The sequence below is a fragment of the Cyprinodon tularosa genome, unplaced genomic scaffold (genome assembly GCF_016077235.1).
Source record: "Cyprinodon tularosa strain WSP-4 unplaced genomic scaffold, ASM1607723v1 ctg103, whole genome shotgun sequence".
Classification (NCBI taxonomy): domain Eukaryota; kingdom Metazoa; phylum Chordata; class Actinopteri; order Cyprinodontiformes; family Cyprinodontidae; genus Cyprinodon; species Cyprinodon tularosa.
In genome coordinates this window covers 985,001-1,007,351 of record NW_024037816.1, presented here as the reverse complement: position 1 = coordinate 1,007,351, position 22,351 = coordinate 985,001, and the positions used below count along the sequence as shown (strand labels likewise).

The following is a 22,351-nucleotide window of genomic DNA, read 5'->3' as shown; positions in this document are numbered from 1 at the left end:
GTGGGAAACATGGTGACCATCGGTGTGATGTTTTTCTATTAGAGGGATAGAATGCGATAAGGATAAACTAAGTATGATATAAATAAATAAAAAAAATGTTTCTTTGATTGCAGCTTTTTTTTTTTTTTTTTTTTTTACAATTTCTCATTTCTATCCTCTGGTACATCTTACAACCTTTTTTTTTTATCAGTTTTTTTTCTTTTTTCAGTGTAATCTTAAATCCTGAGACAAATCTTAATTTAATTTATTTATTTATTTGACAGGGACAGTGTACATTAAAAAGCATTCCTGCAAATGCGCCAGAATTAGCCAAAAGGCTTTTTCTCACCTGTTGTCCCTGGACAGATCTTAAAATTGTCTACCTAAAATAAAAAAATCACAACAGTAAGCACACTACAATGAAAAATACAAATATAAAAAGAAATAAAAACAGCTATGACTCATCAAAACTGATTTAAAAATACAGAATTAGTGTTCGCTGGACTACAGAGGTTCATAAAATAGAATAAAACATTAAAACTATGTACATATAAATATATATACTATACATAAATATATACATACAATCTTAGGAGGTGGTTGCCAGGTTGGTAACTAAGCAAGCTGTGTTTGGCGGCCAAACTCACAAAATATAATCTGTGTGTTGTTCTTTGCTTCTTCCTACTTCAGAGATTTTTCTGAATTGGAGGTTCTTATTTTGTTGTACACATAGTGAAAAAAAAACTGCTGCAGACATGAAACACAATCACAGCTTTGGTTTATTAGCCATGTTTTGTTTTGGATCTTTGTCGGCATTTAAAAAGAAAAGTAAAATTTTTGTTAATTAGAGAAAAAGCTGAACCAAAACACCAAAAATCAGCTGATTAGCGATACTAGCAGTCAACATTGGCTTCTTTCGGCGAATGTCATGGATTCATCTTTGGAAACTCAAATAGTCTGTGTCTTTAGATTTAACTCTAGGATCAGGTCATTGGTTGGAATATTGTTTCAGCTGGCATATACTTCTTGAAACAATAAAAGTTAAGAGCAGGTCCATCCTTGTTTCAAAATTCAAGTTTTTTTTTTTCTCATGACATTTCTTCAGTTTTTGTTCCTTATAAATTAGCTTAGATTTGTATTACAAGTTGCTTGTTTAGTAAACTAGTTTTTATTTCTATCTAAGTCGCTGGTCATTTTAATTATTGAGAACTAACTGCTTGTGACATTTTATTTACTTAGCCCTAATTTATTAGTTTTTTTCCTGCCAGTTTGTGGTTGCTGTGCTGTCTGTGTCTAACCACCAGTCTTTGTTATAGTTTAGATCATTAGTGGGGGAGGCTGCTTTCCATCAAACTGGCTGTATATGCATAACTACCCTTTACTGTCCTCATGCATCTCTGCCAAAGTAGATGTTTAAGTATTGCTTGCTGTTGCCTTAACTTAACCTGACATGCCAGATGGTTTATTTCACAGAGCCATCTGGCAAGTCCTATAGAGAAACAGTTTACAAAATGAAGGCATCATTAAAAAGGGGAAAAAATGCAAGAAATTAGATGATGTATTTGGTCTTTCAAGGCATGACATAAACTTTAACAAAAGTGATTCAGTCATACATCCACAGAAATGATCTGCAGGTTAAAGAGGCTAACCAGTTGCTCATGTAATGGTTGATTACACCATCTGAGATACTACATGATCCACCTACCTTTTAAGGAAATTTGTTGTTAAATCTGCTCTGGCTAAACAAAGACTATATACTGTATTGGAATGTGAAGTTCCTACGCTGCTGTGCCAGATCCTGAAGGGTGGCAGAGGAATGTCTGGCCCAGTTCAACGTGGCGATACTGGAGAATTGAGCATTTTTTCCTGATCAACCTTGGTCTCTGTGTGACTTTAAATGTGAAAGATTCTACAAAAGAAAGGTGAGCCTAGGTTAAATTTCCCTAACATTTAATTCCATAGAAATGTTATTGTGGAGATTTGAGGTTTTGGTCAAAGGGGAAAAAATATTTCTTGGCTAATGTTTACATTCAAGCATTTTTAGAAAATTAAGACGAGGATAAGACACAGAAGCATCGATATAAGGCCACCATTTTTGCTTTTTGTTTTTCTTCCCTCCTCCTACACACAGCACCATCTTATCTAATTTACACTTGAAGTACACACCAGGAAACAATGCTCTCTACTAACTTGTTGTCCTTTCTAATTAGTTGATTTCTAAATACTTAAAATGTCTTCAGAACAAAACATGTTTGCCCTTATTTGTTTAGTTACACTTAAACATGAAGTGGCTGTTTTTTTTCTCAGCTTGCAGGTTTAGTAAATTCTGCTCTACAGTACGCTGTGCGAGCTATGTTGGACAGATCAAATGGATGACAAGAGATGCACAACATTTTGAGTATTATCTGGCATTTTTTTGGCCAGAAAATAAAAACAAATGGTGGAATTTCTTCCTTTTTTTTCCCAGCTCCACGTTGCCATAGAGATGAGGGGTAGAGGCTGCTTTCTTCTCAGAAAAGATTTTGAGCTGCTTCGTTTTGTTAATGTGCCAGTATAAAACTCCAACAGTACGATGTCCCACAGTTAAGGAAAAAAGCAACTCATATTTGAATAAAAAATATATAAAAAATAAACCTTTATCATATAAGTTTGTATTATTCCTACCTGCAGCTTGTGAACCCTAGTGTTAGAACATTGTGAACTTGTGAACTTCATCTTAAAACTGTATACCTGAACTTTGGCTTGTGTGACACCATGAAGTAGACTAAAAGATCCTTAAAGGAAACGCATACTGCTGCAATGTAATAACGTTTATATGTTGATAAGAATACCTAACATCTATCGATCTAGCAAGGTTACATTTTTTAAAGGTTTTTGTACTTCAGCAGAACGCATTGAGAGCCATTATTGAGGGAACCTGAAAGGATGAGGAACCTTTCCAGGAGGGAGCATCCTGCAAAGTTACTCAGTGTTGTTACTCACAAATGAAGCCCAGAGCAATAATCTTTAGCAACGCAGACCTCTGTTAGGTACAGTATTCATGATTCAGCAATACGAAAGAAAATGGGGAAAAAAGAATCTATTGGAGATGGGGATGAGATGAGTTTTACAATTTATGAAGGACCCATCGTTATCCTAAGTTTGGTTTATTAAATGCACTTAATGTTTGAAGGATACCTTTGTTTTATCCCTTAAACAGAAATGTCCTCATCTGGAAAAAAAAAAAATATTGACCCCATTATTGCATCATTTACTGTTTTTGTTGACATATTGGAATCCGATAAAAAACTAATTTTGTTGTAGGCTTTTGTCGGAATAAATCCAGATTCACCGTAAAACTGTAAACATTTAATTTGAGGCATTTTTTTTGCCACAGTAAGCGAACCATCATCTCAACCTTCAGCTGACAGAGTAGATGCCCAGAAACGGGTTTGTGGCCTCCTCTGCTATTACTAGCCTGCCTCTCTGGCAGAAATCCCTGCTGCCATGGTTGCTACCACCTCCAGGCTCATGCCTCTTAGTCACCAGGGCAGAAATGTAACCTAATCAGGTGTCTGCAGCTCCTGGTGCATTAGCACACTTCCCTGCAAGCAGCGCCCAGATGGCTGTGTTGTCCATAGCCATGTGTCCCCAGTTACTGAAAAAGAGCCTGTAATTTTTAGTTTTCTCCTGGTGTTGTACTCAGAAATGCTTCAGGTGTTACAATTTACTTCCTTCTGATCTCTTCTTTTTGTATTTTTTTCTGCTTTGAGCTATCTGATCTGGAAACAGAACGCCCAGGAGCCGCCCAGAGGTTACAGGAGAACACCTATTGCATTGCAGGGAATCCATAAACTGAGTCAGAAAGTCTGCAGTCAGGAACTGAACCAGGCGGCCATGCTCCTATTAGGTTTAATTTTAGATGGACCTTGTAGATTATTAAATGGGGACTCTGTAAGGGCTCCAGTAAAATCAAAAATAAACTGCATATAATGTTTGTAGTTCATACTATAAAATCAGGAGAAGAGGGAGTTGTATGAAAGAAAACCCCAGTCTTCTATTTTAAAGATGACCTCACTGAAGTCCCCCACCTCACAGCACCGGGGGTCCCTCTGCAGTTGGTTGTAACCGCATCTGCTGCAGAAAGAAGTGCTGTTCTCTTTACTCAACAGGCTTGTTGACAAATTTGAACATTTCTATCACTCATCAAAGTATTTCTGTGTCTGTGACACTGGTTTGTGGAAATCGTGAAATGGGGGAATTCCCCAAGACGTGACTTTGGAGCAGATCACAGCTTTGTTTAGAAGCCGAGAAGGCGATCATGGTGGGCGTATACTGGAAATGAATCCCGCCTCTTTTCAGCCCTCCTGCAGTCTGAAGAAGCTATTGTTGGGTTTTCCATAAGGATAAATTCCTCCTCTGAATATTTTGCAGCTGACGTTGAATGAGGAGTTGCCCCCCATAGGATAAGACCACTGTGGCACTGATGGGTCGACTGTAGCAGAATAGGAAGGACAAAACACTCCAGAGAAGATTGATGAGCCTGTACATTGTGTTACCACTAAGAATAAAAACGACAGATTTCTTCCAAATCTGATGCTTTTTCATTTACACCAAGCTAAATGGGTTTAGAATAAATTATCATATGTCAAACACAAGACAAGCATGTCCTCAATTCAGTTAATCCCTATGAATGAAAAGCACTGTTCATGCTGAAAACTGGTATTCTTCTTTTTCTTGTTAATGTTGTAGAATGATGCACCAGTCAATCATCCAGTGCTGAAAACCAGGTTTCCTTTAATCTATCTTTTTTCCCCTTTGTCTCTTTAATGCTTCAAGTCTTCCAATTTTCTCTCATTCAAACACATTATTGTGGAGCAGCATGTACCTAGGTGTGCTTGGCTTTGAGTTGAGTAAAAAGGGTTAGTGGCCTGTTCTTTGATGCATCAACTCAAGTCTATCAGGGCATTCTCTATTAACATAATATTGTTAGTGCATTTAAATAAAACATGAAAGATTTGACTTCAGTGAAAACCCAGAATCTGGTTTGGTCCAATGCAGCTTGTTGTCATGACAGTCTCCACCCTCAGTCTTCCTGTAGTTGGCTGAAGAGCCTCATTGCTCTATTGATGTAGAGAGTTGAACTCTGAGAGCCATCGGGGATGAATGTAACCGGTCCAAATGCTGTCATGTAGTTTTTGCATGAGAGTTTTATAAATTAGACCCTCATTTTTGCTTATTTGCTATAAAAAACGCGTTGGATTGCAATGAGTTGTGCTGTTTTCTTTTTCTTTTGATCTCAAAGCTTCATCCAAAACTAATCCTTGATCTGAGCAGTAAGTAAGACCAGGTAACAACTCTGATGCACCTCCTCTATATCCCATAAGGGCAACTAATTAAAAATCTGCACTAGTTAGTTTAAGTTTCCTTTTCCTATAGTAGGATAATATCAAAACAGTACACTTCTGTTAATTTTTTTGGAATAAAATGTGATACCAGCAAACTTAAATTTTAAATTTACCCTAAAGCAACACATTCTGCATTTGATATGTCTCTCCTTTGTGTTAACCTTACACCCCTCTATGCTTGGTTTCAGCCAAGCAGAGCAGTGTGCACAAACTGTATGTGGATATGTAAACATTCAGCAGGTCCATTGGCTGAGAAAAAGTCATTACATCTGTTGTTTTTAGGTATATCTGAATCATTGTACATCAAAATGCTTCTTTCTAGATATTTTTATTAGAGGCATTTATGGCCCTAAAATAAGAGCTCACAATTTCATTCAAATTGGCTATTGTTTTTTATAGATAGTTGGAAATAAATAATAATTTTTTTGTAAATATGGTAATTAGTGTTGACTTTTAGCTCTAATAGCTTTGGCGTTTTGTGTCCAATTGCTGCACAGTTTCCTTTTTTTTGTATAGTTTCTGGGTGCAAAGTCCAGACAAATAAAGTGCCACTGGTTATTTTAAACAAAGGGTCAGAATATTGAACTCCATTTATACCAACAGCAAGCAAACTTGAATATATTTCCTTTCAGTTTTGGGAAGACCATGTCTCACTCCAGAGCCCTCTGTAGTCAATCTAACCTGACACTGCAGAACCCTGTGCATGGATGGGCCCAGAAATAGCCCTTTAAGTGGCTGTTAATGTATGAGCATTACACAATCATGCTGCTGGTGCTCGGTGCCCTTGGCCAAAAACCGTTGTCTGCAGGAGTCCAGTCAGGGATCTCTGCTTCCCTTCCACCCTCAGCTGCTGCTTTGTAAGGTTGTTGAGTTTGAATAAAGCTATATAAGGGAATCCTCTCTTTGTTTATTAGTTAAGGGAGAGTACATGGGAGGGCTGCCAGGCCCTCCAAGTAGAGAAACTGGGACAGAGAGAGAAGAGGACCTAATGCTACTCAAACAGAGTACTCTGCAATGTGGAGCTGTAAACATTACTCCTTTATTTAAGGCGGTGAAATGATTGTGGCAGCTGGGCCGTGTTACTTCTGGGAAGCTCGGTGATAATAAAGTGGCTGAAAATAGCCTCTTTTTTTTTTGCATACAGGCAGTTGCACACAGCAATGGCTTCATCATATTAGCTGCACATAGATGAGGTTTTATACAGATTCAAACTCCTTTATCGCTGGTAATAACTGGTAGAATTTTCAAGGCTCTGATGGGCCATAGCCCAGCGGAGATGAGCCTTATTTTAGGTGTTGGATGTGGTTCCAGTTGTCTTTTATGATCCTCTGTATTTTCTTGCATATGTAATTCAGCTCTCTTTTAGTGGGTGCCTGTTACCTCACCTTTGCCCTTATTTCTGTGTAGCAGTGTACATTTAAAGGTCTAACATTCTTCTTTTTTCTGTTTTTGTTGGATTATTTGAAAAAATAAACACGTGTGGTGCTTCATAGTAGGGCAAAATGATATTAACCTGGCATAAGGCAGGATTGATCCATGCGATTCAGTTTTAATTCTATTCAGTATCCATCTGGAAAGGCTCCTGTTGAAAGTTTATAAAAGAGAGGGACATTCAGTATAATCCTTTGAACTGATTGGGTAAATGAAGTTACAACTGCCTCCCGTGTCAATATTTAGTCAACCAGCAACAGTACCAGCTAATATTTATCACTTTCATGATTTGTTTCACAACTAGCATTTTTAACTGATAAATTAAACTCTTAACAAATCCGGTCAGAAGGAACGTGCAAACATCTTATCCATCCACAAAGGCAAAAATCACATCCTTTTTCAAAAAGAAATAGAGGTAATTCCAGCTTAAACTGAAGTAGCCATCTTTGCTTTGCTTCAGTTTTCCAACACATTCCTGTACCAAGGCTAATGCACCTGCTGGCCCTTGGCAAGATGTATTTTTTTAGGAGTTTGTGAATTTAAAAATCCCACAACAATTCATATAGCTTGCAAGGTAAAAATGATAGTGCCAAATATCAAAATTAAGATTTTCCTTTTAATCAATAGTGCATTTTGTTCTGATTATCATTTACACTACCTGCAAGCATTTAGATAAATCAAGGGTCTCAGTGTTATATGTTTTTCACAACCTTAAAATGCTCTTCCATTGATGGAGGACTTATTTTGGGAGCAAAACTGCATACTTCTAGTCACATGCATGCATCTTCATGTTAGCTGCAACATCCGCTTTTCTTCTATGTGGCGGCAAACCCTTTTATGACCACCACCTAAAGGGCTGGAGTAAGAAAGTTAGTGTCTTTCTTCTGTTAATAGTAACATGACCAAAAGTGTCTCTGCAATTTAAAAATAGCATATTTTTAAGTTGCAGTTATACTGCAAATAAAATTAATTGCCCAGCCCTACTTCATAGGGATGATATACGTAATGTTTGACAATACCAGGAGCATAATTAAAAGCTGCTCATGATGAAAAGAAATGAAGATAATGTGTGAAAGGGAGAGTCAGTGTTTTCCACATTGGCGATCGATGTCTATGGCTCTGACTTTTAAGTTGGTGTGGACTCTGTTTCATATCCACATGTCTGTGGGAAGCTTCTTCTCCAGCTGGCCAAGAGACAAACACAGCATTGTCAAATCCCTCTGTTTAGATGGACTCAGGCATTTTGTCTTTTTCAGTGCATAGAGAATGCCAGCCTTGTCCTCAGTTTGGTGACTTATCTTCTCATTGCAGAGCACAGCTTCCGGGAAAATAATTTTGGGGTGCCTCCCCACCTATCTGCTCCAGCTTTTCAGAATAACAGAATTATGTCTTAATATTTTTTTTAAAAGTGGTTTCCTTGTACTCATGAAGTGACAGAAAAGTGTCTCTTACAGAAATTTCATCTGGATTTTTCTCTGGCAACAGACGCTGCAGGGATTATTGATTTAAATGCTAGTTAGCATTTCTAGATAAGAAATGCTGCTTCTGTTCTCATCCCTCTTAGATCACCTACAGCCTGTCCTCTGAATGGAGTCTCAGCTGTTTTGCCAGACATTTGGGGATTCGTTTATTTATTCATATTTCTTCGCACAGCTGTGTGAGCAGGTGAAGGCTCCTTAGCAACCTGGCATGGCACTGTACCAATGTGTTTCGGGCTGCCAAGCATTCCACAGCTTTCCTTCCCTCTAGAGGGATTTAGAGAAGCAGCCTGTTTACCTGAGATGGACATTCACCCATCTTCTCTTTTACAGCAGAGGTTTGGCATGAGGTGTTTGGGGATGGATGAGTCTATCTCTAATAAATGAATGGCACACTTTTAAAAAATCGAAATAGTTTGGTCAGCATTGTTTTATTACAATTTGATGCACTCTAATGCCATTAAAGATCCGTAGTAACATAATTACAGTTTCATGTCACTGTGTTGGTCTCACTGGGCTAAAAATCTTCTGCTCTTAACTTATCTGCAGTAGTACCTAACAGCACAGTCCAGGTAAGTGATGGATGAATGCAGCAGAGCTGAAAGTAGGTGAGACAGAGGAGTTTATGCATAATGTGTGAACACAGCCTTCTGACGGTTTGTAAATACTTCACTGTGAGTTAAGAATCTGCAATCCTTTTATGTAGCGTGGCTTAAATTTATAGTTCCTCGCGCCTCTGTCTCCTCCGTCTCTGACTTTGGTGTATTTGTGGGCTTCCTACTGACAGAAATGCCATCCTGGAGTCGGCCCCCGTCTGCTGACTGAGCAGGAAACCATAGCAGTCCTCCCTCCCAGCACCCCTCCGCTCTGCCTCTCCTTTCCCTAAGCCGAAGCTCATTCTCTATCCTTCTTCTCTTGCCTCCCTTATCTTCCCTTCACTCAATTTCTCTTGCCCCTATCTCTTGTCTTAGCAGCTAGCGAGTGTGTCACCACCTTGGCTGCTACCCATCCACAGGGATGAAGTGGCACAGGAAGAGCTCACAGGGCAGTAAATCAGCCGACAAATCCAGAAAATGGATGAAAAGTAACATCTTCTAGATTAATGCATGCTCTTCTTGTGCGGCTGCTGTAATATTTTTAAACAGTTATCTGGTTTGCCTACATAAAATAAACTACTTCTCATGCTTGTGATGGGATATTGGAGAATGAATTAATAGGCATTAATTTCCTATTCCAACCTAGAAGAGCATATTTTGATAAAGAATGATTTGAGATTTGATGTGCAGTTGGTGAATGCAAACAATGAATCCATCGACAAACGTATTCACATAATTTCAGTTAGCTAAATAAAAACAATGAATAGACCTCTGAATATTTTTTTTTTTTATTAAAAACACACCAATTGGTTTTAAAATTGGGGTGTGATAAAAATGGGGCTAAATACGAAAACCTGTCTATCCACTTTATAATTTTTGCACCCATTAGTCCTGCTCTAGAATACAGTGAAGGTTCAAGTTGTAAGGTGATGACTTCTAAAAGTGGTGTGTTTTGCATAGTGTTACATTTACCATAAAAAAAGTAATCAAAATAAAAGCTTTATGCACCCATCGTAGTTTAAGGAGAAATGTTACCAAGCTGCTAAAATATTTTTTGAAGCAAACTTTACCAAATGAAAGTTGGTAACCACTAAAAAGAATTCTGAACTGTTTTCATATAATTTGACTCTAAAAGCATTTGCATTTTCTTTTTATTCTCATTTCTTCTCCACCTGCCCCCACTGAACAAAGCAGTCTATTTACCGTGTATGAGGTGAGCCTGGGGTGGCTCCTGTCTGCTCCTAACAATGGACCTGACAAGCAAACGGGCTGGGCTTTTACTGCAGACCGCTGTGGAAAAACAGGCTTGAGGTGACTGGATTGTTCCTCCCACAATAGGCAGTCCAGGTCCTGCATGGCCGCTTACCTCCTGTGTCGTGTTTTTGTTCTCCTTTCGTGTCCCAGAGTCTCTGAACAGCACCACACCTCTTTTTCTATTCTTTTTTTAAATTGGTTTTCCTGCCTGTAGGTCAACTCACCTGCCTGAGATTCCGATCACATCCGACCTTTGCTGTGAACCAATTTTCCTTTGGACTTTTGGTAAATTGTCACTTTTGGAATGGCCTTCATCTGTCATAAATTCTACGCTGCCAAAGGAACTGATGGGAAAGATAATTAAAATGTGTGTTGGCCCTTATTCCTCCTGACTATATCTGTTTTTCCAAGTACCAACGCAGCTGGAGGTCCGGTGGCACGGCGCTAAATGCCTGCTCACAGCTGTCCACTCTTCTATCGGATTATTGGACGCTCATATCCGTACGACTGAGATGCAAAAGGAGATTAAATCAGCAGCTCAAGAAGAGGGTTGGACCATCCTAATCTGCAGGGCTTCCAGCGCTGAGATGCGGCTTATAAAACTGGGCTTTGATGATTTATTGTTTCTTGTAAAAGATATATAGTCTCTCCTGTGGCTGCCTGCACCAGTTTTTGCTTTTATGGGTCATTTGTCAGGATGGGTTTTTAGGATGAGCACATGTGCACTAGACAGGGTGAGGAGTAACTCATTATACAACCTGGTGTGAAGCAGTGTCCTCTTTTATGCTATTTCCGCTCTTGTTTGGCCTTGTCGGTAGCACCAGCATATGTAGAGTGCTGTAAGTCAGACACTTTTCGCTCTAGTTAAGGTTATTACCACATGCTGCTTTAATGAATGTAAAGTAGCTCAATTCCAACAATGGATAATACGGCTGTCCTGCTGTGCAGTTGGTTTGTTCTTTGACCGACTACAAGGGATGGAGTAGTACAAGATCAACTTGAACAATTAGAATATAAATCTTATTTCCATCGTCTTTAAACTAATATAACGTATTGATTACATTTGTTTTCCAAATGCTGAGTTTAATAACCAAATAACCAAATTTTGTAGTTTTTCATAGGGGAGCAAAAGTGTAATTATTTGGTTGATTTTATCAGACGGTTGTCCTGCATGTAGCTGCTTTACGGCTGTACATTGTTGGACATGACAACTTCATTTTTACAACAAGATAACGAGAGTAACTGTTGGTGCTAATTTATTTCCTGAACTATGAGGGAAAAATGCAGCAGCCCTTTTTTTTGCCGTCCGAGATTAACCATTATGTTACTCTGTATACAGCCACAGAAAACTCATTATAAAAGCTTTTGACCATTGATAACACACATAACCTGCACATTTTATATAATCTGGAGTTGTAAAAGAAGAGAGGCGAAGCTAATAGAGACCTTTTCACAACGGTCTTTGTTCAGATAGAATTGCTTTTCCTTTTTTTGACTGATTAGAGGTTTGGTTTTGCCTGCTGTTGTTGGGCATCTCTAAGCCTGCTGTCCTGGCTGGTGATTTTTAGTCATGTGAAAGTATTTTAGGTGGGATATGCAGTTTGATAATATTATTTTAAAGGAGATGAGATACGCTTGATGTAATCTACCATTTCTACATCAAAAGCTTTAATTCTGTATAATTGACTGAGAGGGACTGAATGTTCTCTCACAATGAATTCAGTAGTTATTGTGGACAACTAAATTAGTTCAAATCATCTTTTAAAAGAGGAACTTCCTGATGTTATATCCACTTGTTAATGCGATTTTATTATAATTAGATTTCAAGGAAAAACATCAGCTTAAAAGAACTGCTTTGGTTTTTAGTCTGAATTTGTATTTTTCTGGTTGATTTCAGTTGAATGTAGAAACAAGGCAGACTTTCTTCAGAAAAGTTCAAAAGCAACTCTTATGAATACATGCTTTTTCTACGATACAATTATTAAGATATTGCATTCAGGATACAATCCATGAAAATGATACTGGAGTATCCTTTTTGTATATTATAGAGCTTAGAAAGGCCAGATATTTATAGACAGAGCAACACAATGCAAAACAGAATAGAAAAGTGGAGAGAAAGGTTGAATGGTTTGGTACATATTTTATTTTAAAAATTAAAAACAGCTGTTATTTAGCTCTCTGTACTATGACAACTGCAAGAATCTATAATCCATATAACTATATTTCCCCGCAAATAGAGCTGCAACATCTAGAGTCTGAAAACCCATAATAGCTTAAGCTTGGCAAGATTGGATAAAGTGTGTTTGTGGATGACATGTTTTTAATCTTTATTAAAATAAATGGCTACCTTTACAAAGACGATACTTAATTGGAATGAACCGCCGACCGAAATTCTGATCTGATTTTGCTGAATTGGAATCAAATTTTAATCTGAAATGGTTGGTTTATGCTACTGACATTTTGGTCAGCATGCATATAAATGCTTGTCAGGATCTAGTGATTCTGAATAAGGCAAGCTGACCTGCATGTGCAGTGCTCCCCAGGTTACCGTAACTTATTTCCAGTTTAAACGGCTAGCCGCTATGTCCCGACTGGAATGGTTACATGACAAATTTTTAGTCCCATCAGCCATTTCTTCTGATTATCTTTGTCCATATTAAGGTAAACCTTAGTATTTCATATCGTTTAATCCAAATATACATCAATCCCATCGTTAAATTCATGTAAGCATAGCTGCTGGGTTTACTTTGGGGATTTCCTTTTGGATGGGGAACTTCTGCACTTCTTTTTTCAGCGATCAAATGACTTTCTCTTTCAGCACTGCATTCACTTTTCTTCAGCGCTCAACGCACCATCCACTTTTCTTTGTTTCTATCCCAGACCTCTTTCTATGTCCCTCAAAAAGTATCCCCACATTATAATGCAGCCACCATCATGTATCATCATGGGAGATATAAAAATGTATATATATGCACGCACAAAACATAAATGTGCTTCTTTTATGGTTATGTTTTATTAAATCTAGAGGGGGAAAAAAATCCCATCTAACCCAGAGATTCCCTTTCCCCCTTTTCTATGCATTCATTCAGTATTCCAATTTCATAAACATGCCACAATATTTAAGTTCAGTCTATTTTTTTTATTTGGTTTAGTTGTATAAAGATAGTCTGTTTAAATCTGTGCCGGTTTGTGTAGGTTTTTTTTTTATTATGCTATAGAAAACCTTTCCCTCCTTTGGCATCGCACTAATGCCTCCTTTGTGGAAACAATAACAGATATTTTTGCATTGCAATTTGCAACTGATTTGATACTAATGAAAGACACAAAACAGTTGAGTTTTCCAACTTGGAAAATTGCTTTGCATTTGATAAATGTTGACATTTGCTAATCCCCTACCCGTGAATTTGTGCGGTCTGGTCATTAGAATTTGATCTGCCCATTGATGATCAGGCGCAAAAAATGGTCTGAATGGTCTACTTATCTGCAAACGCAAATCATTTTGCATCGTCTTTCAAGATCTGCTCCTGGTATACAAACTTGTTTGCACCTGTTTTAAAGATGTGTCAACCCTCTGAAGATCAGGCCCTATATGTGGGATGCTCACTTTAATTTTTAGACTAATTTAAATTCTTGAATGCAGTTGAATAAAGCCTCTGCAGGGCATTAATAATAGGGAATGCAGGCTAACATTTCCACCCAACTGAAACAAAAGACTATAACAAACTTTCAAAGGACACATGTCGCAAATCTAAAAAACTTGTTTCTTCTTTTCACTCCATGAATGTAGTGAAGGGTTAAGGAGATTTTGGAGGTCTGGTTTTGTCTAATTGAATTAAAAGCTCGCCCCTCTGTTAGGGACCCACCCCCCCTGGATGCATGGACCTAATCACAGAGAATCTGCCGTCTCTTGAGAGCGTAGAACGGTTGCCTTGTTTAGAAGAGAGCTCAGTTGTGTGTCTCCTTGTGAGTAAAAGCACTTTGCCTGTTATGGTATGTGTTATGCGTCTGTGTGGTGTTTGATTTCCAGAAATTGTTTATAGCTAAATCACGGTAAACTGTGTGCCTGGACACTTCCTGACCCTCTGACCTGCTTGACCTGCTGTTCTTAAACGGAGCTCCCATGTAACAACTAGACGTGAACGTATGTTTGTGTGTGTATTTTGGGGGGAGGGGGGTTAGGTATGTGATGCAAAGCAACAGCTGTTCTCCAGATGTCCTCAAGTTCCCAAAAAGGGTGGTAAGATGATAGCCCTTATCTACGACATGATGGCCCCCCTCAAACTACCCTCAAAACTCCATGTTTTCTAAGCATTAATATGATTCTACTACTTTCTGTGTTTGCATTTTAAAAGCTATATTGAATGGATAAATGCAAGTTTTGGTAAAGGTGCCTAATCATACAATTGACATAGAGATACTTTTACCAATTTATTTACATATATATAGTTTGCATTTATTCAAAAACTAATTACTGATTAAAATCCTAATTACTCTATAGATCATTTTCTTCTAGAGGCTTATTAGCCTTCTATAATAAGGCCAGTTTTAGACAGTTGGCTCCTAATAAAGATGCAGTTACTCTAGTAGGTACCACAACCCGTCCATTTCATTATCAGGTCCTGATCCCATGGACCCATTTTGCTAATTGCATATCAGGAAATGCTACTTATCTTTGATGGTGTTGGGAGACCTTAGCAAATTAGTTAGTGCATGCAATCAGTCTGTAGTGCAAATCTGATCCCTGCTCTTGGTCATGATTCAGGACATGCTGTCCATTCATAGACAGCTAGACAGAAAAAGCATGCTTTTATGAGACAGCTTTCCTTTATGGATTGCCTCTAAAAAAAAGCCTTGTCTTCATCTTTTAATTTTATGTTTTTCTTTCTGTTGTTAGCCAGACTTGTTGATGCTATTTTGATGGTCTGTGACTGGGTTGTGCATCAGAAAATCTAATCTTTCTGGTTCAGAAATGAAAGCCTGGATTGAATTCAATTGAAATGCTGTTGTGCAATCTGAACTTTGCCATTATTAGAGGGAAACCACTCAAGTATTGCTGAATTAAATCAACTTCTGAAATGAGAAATGTGCTAGATGTCATTGCACGTTTTAAGCATCATCCAATGGCAGGCGCTGTGGCCAGCGAGATGTTGGGTTTACACTGACATTACAGTTTTAGACAGAAGCAGGTTGTGTTTTGTATTGTGTTTTTCGACTCATCTCTATATAACAAAAAGTCTATTTATGACAAATCTTAAAGGTATAGAGGAGGATGTTCCTTTTTCCAGATGGATAATCAGAATAAGTGGTCCTCCTAACTGTCAGTTATTCTGGTGATGTGTTTACATAAGGCCGTCCGACGTGCTCGTCCCCATTTTCACCTACCGGTGGTGATTCTGACATAGTGGAAAAATTGCAAATCTTTTGGAAAGTAAGCTTGTATGATTGATGCAAACAGCAACTTTTAAACAGAGCGTGCACAAGGAGAAATCTGCTTGTACATGCTCTTGCATGTGTTTAATAGGCGTTCCCTTTCAAAACGGGTACAGGGATAATCATGTGCATTTTTTATTTATTTTTTTATTATAGAGGGCAGGTCTTTTCAAAAATTAACGAAAATCCTGCACTATACCTTTAAAGGGTGACGAGAAAGGACAAAGAAAAAACACAGGAAAACTTTGCCAGTGTTGGTGAGATGCAGGATACCATTGATTGTTGAATGCACACCAGAGAGTCAGGCTGCCGATATACTGACAGGATACAACTACTCAGTTATGGAGTAAAATAATTAGCACAAGTCCTGAACGTTAAATGGAAACATGGATGGGTGAATATTATGTCTTAGGTTTATGAACAGCTGCAGCTGATCTGAATCACCCTCTAGGAACAAATGTGGCACCGAGGCTCCTTTAAATAGAAAGGGGCTGCCTAGTTGTAATTATGTTTGGGCAGTAAATCAGCAGAATATAATGAGGCTCCACCGTAGTTTTGGTTGATAGGTAGAAATTTGCATCAGAGTTCCTGTAAAGTGTTGTATTTTATCGACACACAAACCTCCAGAAATTCATTTGCAGATCCTCTGTAATTGATACATGTTGCCCCCTTGGCCTCTGTGTGATCCAGCTGTGATAGCGCTGTTTGATGTTGAGACATCATGGTGGGCAGTTTTATTAACGCCTCCTTTTTAGAGCTGCTGCTGGATGTTTCCCATGCACCTTTTTTTTCTGATTTATTTCCACTCTGCCCCGATCGGCACACTCTGATTAATGGAACTGTGGGACAAAAGAAAAAATAAATTCCTGAGTGACAGCTTAAGCTGGCTAGCTGTGATCTCCTCAACCTCAGGAAACTCCAAGTTGAAAAAGTTTAGTTTTTTATGCTGCTTCAGTTCCCTTTGTTTCTAAATTTGGAAGATTTTACCAAAGCAAGGCAAAACGTCTCTCAAACTTCTAAATGTGTTCTTTTCTGTGGGCATTGTTGACACCCCACTCTGAATTGGGTTGGAGAAGGGATGCACAAGAATCTAAATGTTTTTCTAGTTCTGTAATTTAATGTTTCTGTCTCCTAGGAGTTGTTTTAGTTGTGTTATTCCTTTTACGGTAATTTCCTTTGGTAAAATTATCCATTTCCAGCGATTAATTAGCTTATTTTAACTGTTGTTTGATCTGTGAAAAGTTTCCTTCTCATGTCCTGGAGGGAGTTTATTAATTAGCTCCGCAAGACCATGCAGCAACGCAGAATATAAACACTCTAATACAATCTGCTGCAATAATGGGCCGGTTCCCATGTCTCACAGGATCAGATCACGCAACCAATTAAAGCCACCTGATGCTGTCAAATGTCTGTTTCCATTTCGTTTAAATGCACTCTTCAAACACTCTTTTCACAGCTGTGTAGTGCTGCTGTCAGTTGACCTATAATTAATATAGGACCCTTTGAACTAATTAGATGAAATAGTGACAGAATAGAAGTGTTGGAATGGGAGCAGTGCTGTAATTTAAATTCTATCTTGAAAACATCCAAACGCCTTTTTTGCAATGACTTCTACTTTAAGTCTTATCAAAGCAGGAGTTCTAGGGTGTGTTTTCCTTTAGATAAATGTAAAACATGTGCTCTTTGAGTACATAGGTTGTCTTGAATGGCTTCATGGTGGAAGATCAGATGAACGAAGACATTGGCTGAGCTCTGCAATGATTCTTTTAGATGACAGCAGCCTTCGGGCAGCATCTCAGCATGATGTCATTTATCTGTGGCCTTTGTGTGTTTGAGCCTTTCTGGAGGTATTTCTTTAAAACCCACTAATGGCACTCCTATCTATGGGGAAAGGAATGGATAAAGTAATTTGGGAATCATTTTAGATTGTTGAAAGCTCAGTGAAGGCAGAGTCTACAAACTATATATACATATAACTATATATACAATCCATATATAACACCACGAACACGCACTTCTCAACTTAAAATCTTTTGTCTGCTATCATATCATCATTTATCCTGTAACCCCACTAAAATAAATATATATATCTCCCAACTTCCTGTATACTCTATATGAATAGAACAGAATCGAATAGAAAATTGTCCCACAATGGGGAAATTCTGGCATTACAGCAGCAAAAACATTTTGCAAAAATATATTATACTGTAAATATAAATACTGTGCACGTGGAGAATAAATTAACCAATATCCAGCTATGGACATTTTTAGAGTAATGGATATTTGAAAATAGCTGCAACATCTGAGATGTGCAAAATGACAGCAGCATGTTATTTACTGACTAAGGCAGAAACTGTGCAAAATCAGCATGAATGTAACAATTTGTTGAGGTTATTGGGAACAGTGATGGTTATAAAGTCTTAAAGCTGCTGGCAGGAATGCATGTATGCACATAACTTCCATTTATTTATTTTATAGCCTCTTACAATTACTCTCTCTTTACATACACCATTTATAGTCAATACATGCATAGTCTCTGTGCACGTGTTAGTAAATATTTATATCCTGTATAGCACTTCTGGATAGATGCAAACTACATTTACTTGCTTTGTACTTGTGACTGTGTATAACAATAAAGTTTAACTCTATTCTATATTCTTCATTTGTCAGAGGTTTGAAATCTTAGGAAAGTAATATTTACTCTTTAGGCAGCTGGCTGCTTAGTTGTCGATTAATCTGATATGATGCAGCGGAGGCTTTTTCTTTTATTACCTTCTCAGTGGAATTTGAATTGTTTGTCGCCTCTTAGTGAAAACAAAACTGAAGCTCTTTTTGGGCCGTTGTCAGCAAATCGATGATTCTCAGCAGACAGGTCTTTGCTGTTGCCAGTTTCCTGAGTCAAGCTTGAACTCCAATGTAGCACCAATTTAACAGTGGTGACAAGGTTGTTTAAGAGTGCAGCTGCTTTTCATTGGCTCTTGTATTTCTGTGGTTGCTTTATGATTTAAAGTGTTGGACTCTGTGTAGTCTGTTCCTTTTTAAGCTTTTCAGCAAATTTAAATCCATGAACAAGAGCATACATTTGCATAGCCAATATATTTATTCAAGTTCTACCCAAAAGATGTATGAGTTGGGCCATCTGCTGTAAAAGCAAAGCAGCCCTAAAAATCATCTATATGTGGAGAATCATTCACTGTCAACCATCAGTCATCTAGTCCCCCAGCTCCTGGCATTTCCCCCAGCTGTGGGAATCATCCTTTACTTTACAAACAGATGCAATAAACCACAGTGCCCATTGGGGACCTTTATAGATGCCATGTTACTTATTCCTGTCAAATTGCAAATGTGAAACTGGATATACTGATCAGAGATATTGAAGGAAGTAAATCCTCAGCAGTTAAAGGACAAGGTTTCTTAGAAATTTTTACCGGAGCTGACCTCTCTCTCACTTTGTGTGCAATCAGCTTCACAGTAGGTCAAACTAATTTGATGTATTTATGAGATATGAATAAAAAAACTTTTGCATATTTTTTTTTAATCTATTTGTTCTATACAGTGCAGAAAATCCTTAACTGCAATTGGATATTTCATCTCATTAACCTATTTGTGTAATTGATTGAAAACTCGTTTCAACAACTTCTGCCTCACTGGTTTCACGTTGTTTGCTTTCTGTTGATTACTCTGGGTGTTTACAAGACATAAAAAACTAAACTATTTCCCTAAATGTAACTACTGAAATGCATACATTTCAATTCAAATAGGCTTTAGCCCAGTCAGTATGGAGCAGTCTCTGTTGTGTGTTTTGATCTTTTTCTAACAGAACAATTGAGGGTATAAGTAAGAAAACACAGCATGATTGAAATATCCACTTGTAGAATATAATAATAATAATAAAAAAAATATATATATATATATATATATATATATATATATATATATATATATATATATCTTTTTGTCTTATGAACCTCTGCCTCAAACAACCATGGTGAGAAAGGTGAGCTTCATTGTCTGAAACCGTAGCTCACCACACATATATGCCTGAAAGTGCACATGTGCAGCAACATATAGCTATCTGAAAACAAGCACGTAGGACGGCCTTACGTAAACATATCACCAGAATGATTTGAAATTAGGAAGACCATTTCTTTTTTTTATGTGTATTATATTCAACCACCTTATTGTATATTTAGATTTTAGCCATACTATATGTATCACGATACATATGTAGCGATTACGATTTATTCTACTGTATCACGGTATATGAATAAATATGATATATTGCGATTTATTTTTTATTTTTTTTATTTTTTTATTTTTTTATAGATTTTGTTGTTGCCCTACGGCTGGTGCAGAACAGCTCAACAAATATGCTTTTGGGAATTGCACTGCCATCTAGGGGCTGGAGGTTTGACAATGATAAGGATGTTTTTGTCTATAAATCTCTGTAACTAACTTCTTCTGAGCTACACCAGTGGTTATTAATAAACTACTTGTGATTGTCCTGTGGGCTTTAATCAGATGGACACTGCGGTAGCTGCGATTCCTGTGACCGGATTGTTAGCCAGAGCTAGTATCTGATCCTGGGAGTAAACGATAAGCCCAGAAATACGAAGTCACAAGCTGCGAGCTCACTCTACACTCAGGAAAAAAATAGAATGTAAATCCCTAACGCATAATCTGTTTTTATTCTCCAGAGATTGTAGACCCTAACCTAGTGTGAATTTTGGATTATATTTGTATTGTATGTGTTGAGGTCATTGTTTTTCTAAATCATTTTAAATGTAAACATTATTTTTTACCCCGTGAATAAAACCCATCTAAATTTTGTCTACCTTCATAATTATCTGCATAGTTAGCTCTTGCCCAAAGTGCTGCTAAATGTCGCTTAGCCTTTCAGATGTAAAAATAATATATTTAGTTCTATTTCTTTCTTAGGAATCCATGGTATCTATGTTTATATGAGAAGGAAATGATATTTCCTCTGTAAAATAGAAAGTATATTGATGTTTTTCTAATGAATGTTTTACTGTTTGTTTTTCAGCTGTGAAGATCAGCAGATAGCCCCCAGACTGTTTTCCTCAGCAAAAAAGGTATGAATCAGTTAATTGCGTCACATATAAGAGATGAATGTTCCCTGGGCTGAATAAACTTGGAAATGTCAGTGCAGATAGTCTAGAGTCTTGAGAAGGAAAAGTATCTGTAAACATGCACTTACTGAACAGAAGTTGGAATTTTTTTGTATGCATACCTATAATTATTACATTGAAGTCGGGTTGTGAAGCTGGTAATGATTATTATTGTTAAACTTATTTTACCAATATCTACAGTTAACAATAATTCATATATCAGTATTTATATGGTGACACATTTATTGTAATGATAGTGTTGCTGAAAATAATGCTGTTCTGGGTGTGCAGTGTGAGTGTTGGAGGAGAAATAATGTGGCTGCTTTGCCATGTGCTGTATTTTTATACTACAGAATATTATTCCAACCAGAATATGGATTTTAGTTTCCAGCCATTATAAGGATTTTTACCTTCTGGGCTCTCATATCCTATATGTTGTCTGTTTCTTCTTGTTCTACATTGCATCAAGAGCTGCTGCATTTTCTTTCAGATGTATTTTTAATGGCATGAACTGGGGTTTTAGGCGGTTTAGGGTGTTTATGATCTCAAAGTATACAGGTGCTGGTCATAAAATTAGAATATCATGAAAAAGTAGATTGATTTCAGTAATTCCATTTAAAAAGTGAAACTTGTATATTATATTCATACATTACATACAAACTCATATATTTCAGATGTTTATTTTGTTTAATTTTGATGATTACAAATGACAACAAATGAAAATCTCAAATTCATCATATCAGAAAATTAGAATATTACTGAAGACCAATAAAAACAAAGGATTTATAGAAATGTTGGCCAACTGAAAAGTATGAACATGAAAAGTATGAGCATGTACAGCACTCAGTATTTAGTTGGGCCTCCTTTGGCCTGTATTACTGCAGCAATGCGGCGTGGCATGGAGTCGATCAGTCTGTGGCACTGCTCAGGTGTTATGATAGCCCAGGTTGCTCTAATAGTGGCTTTTAGCTCTTCTGAATTGTTGGGTCTGGTGTATTGCATCTTCTTCTTCACAATACCCCATAGATTTTCTATGGGGTTAAGGTCAGGAGAGTTTGCTGGCCAATTAAGAACAGGGATACCATGGTCCTTCAACCAGGTACTGGTAGCTTTGGCACTGTGTGCAGGTGCCAAGTCCTGTTGGAAAATGAAATCTGCATCTCCAAAAAGTTGGTCAGCTGCAGGAAGCATGAAGTGCTCTAAAACTTCCTGGTATGTGGCTGCGTTGACCCTGGACCTCAGAAAACACAATGGACCAACACCAGCAGATGACATGGCACCCCAAACCATCACTGACTGTGGAAACTTTACACTGGACTTCAAGCAACGTGGATGAAGTGCCTCTCTTCTTTTCCTCCAGACTCTGGGACCTTGATTTCCAAAGGAAATGCAAAATTTACTTTCATCAGAGAACATGACTTTGGACCACTCACCAGCAGTCCAGTCCTGTTTCTCTTTAGCCCAGGCAAGACGCTTCTGATGCTGTCTGTGGTTCAAGAGTGGCTTGACACAAGGAATGCGACAGCAGAAACCCATGTCTTTCATACGTCTGTGTGTGGTGGTTCTTGAAGCACTCACTCCAGCTGCAGTCCACTCTTTGTGAATCTCCCCCACATTTTTGAATGGGTTTTGTTTCACAATCCTCTCCAGGGTGCGGTTATCTCTCT

At 37.8% G+C, this 22,351-nt stretch overlaps 1 protein-coding gene across 1 annotated transcript in view; it reads left to right on the top strand.

The window, feature by feature from the left end:
- The window catches only part of tln2a (talin 2a), a 102,986-nt gene that overhangs the window by 3,420 nt on the left and 77,215 nt on the right, over nucleotides 1–22,351 (top strand). The window contains exon 2 of the mRNA XM_038280943.1: nucleotides 20,600–20,648. The gene's annotated coding sequence lies outside the window, so the exon portion shown is untranslated. The remainder of the gene's footprint in view (nucleotides 1–20,599; nucleotides 20,649–22,351) is intronic.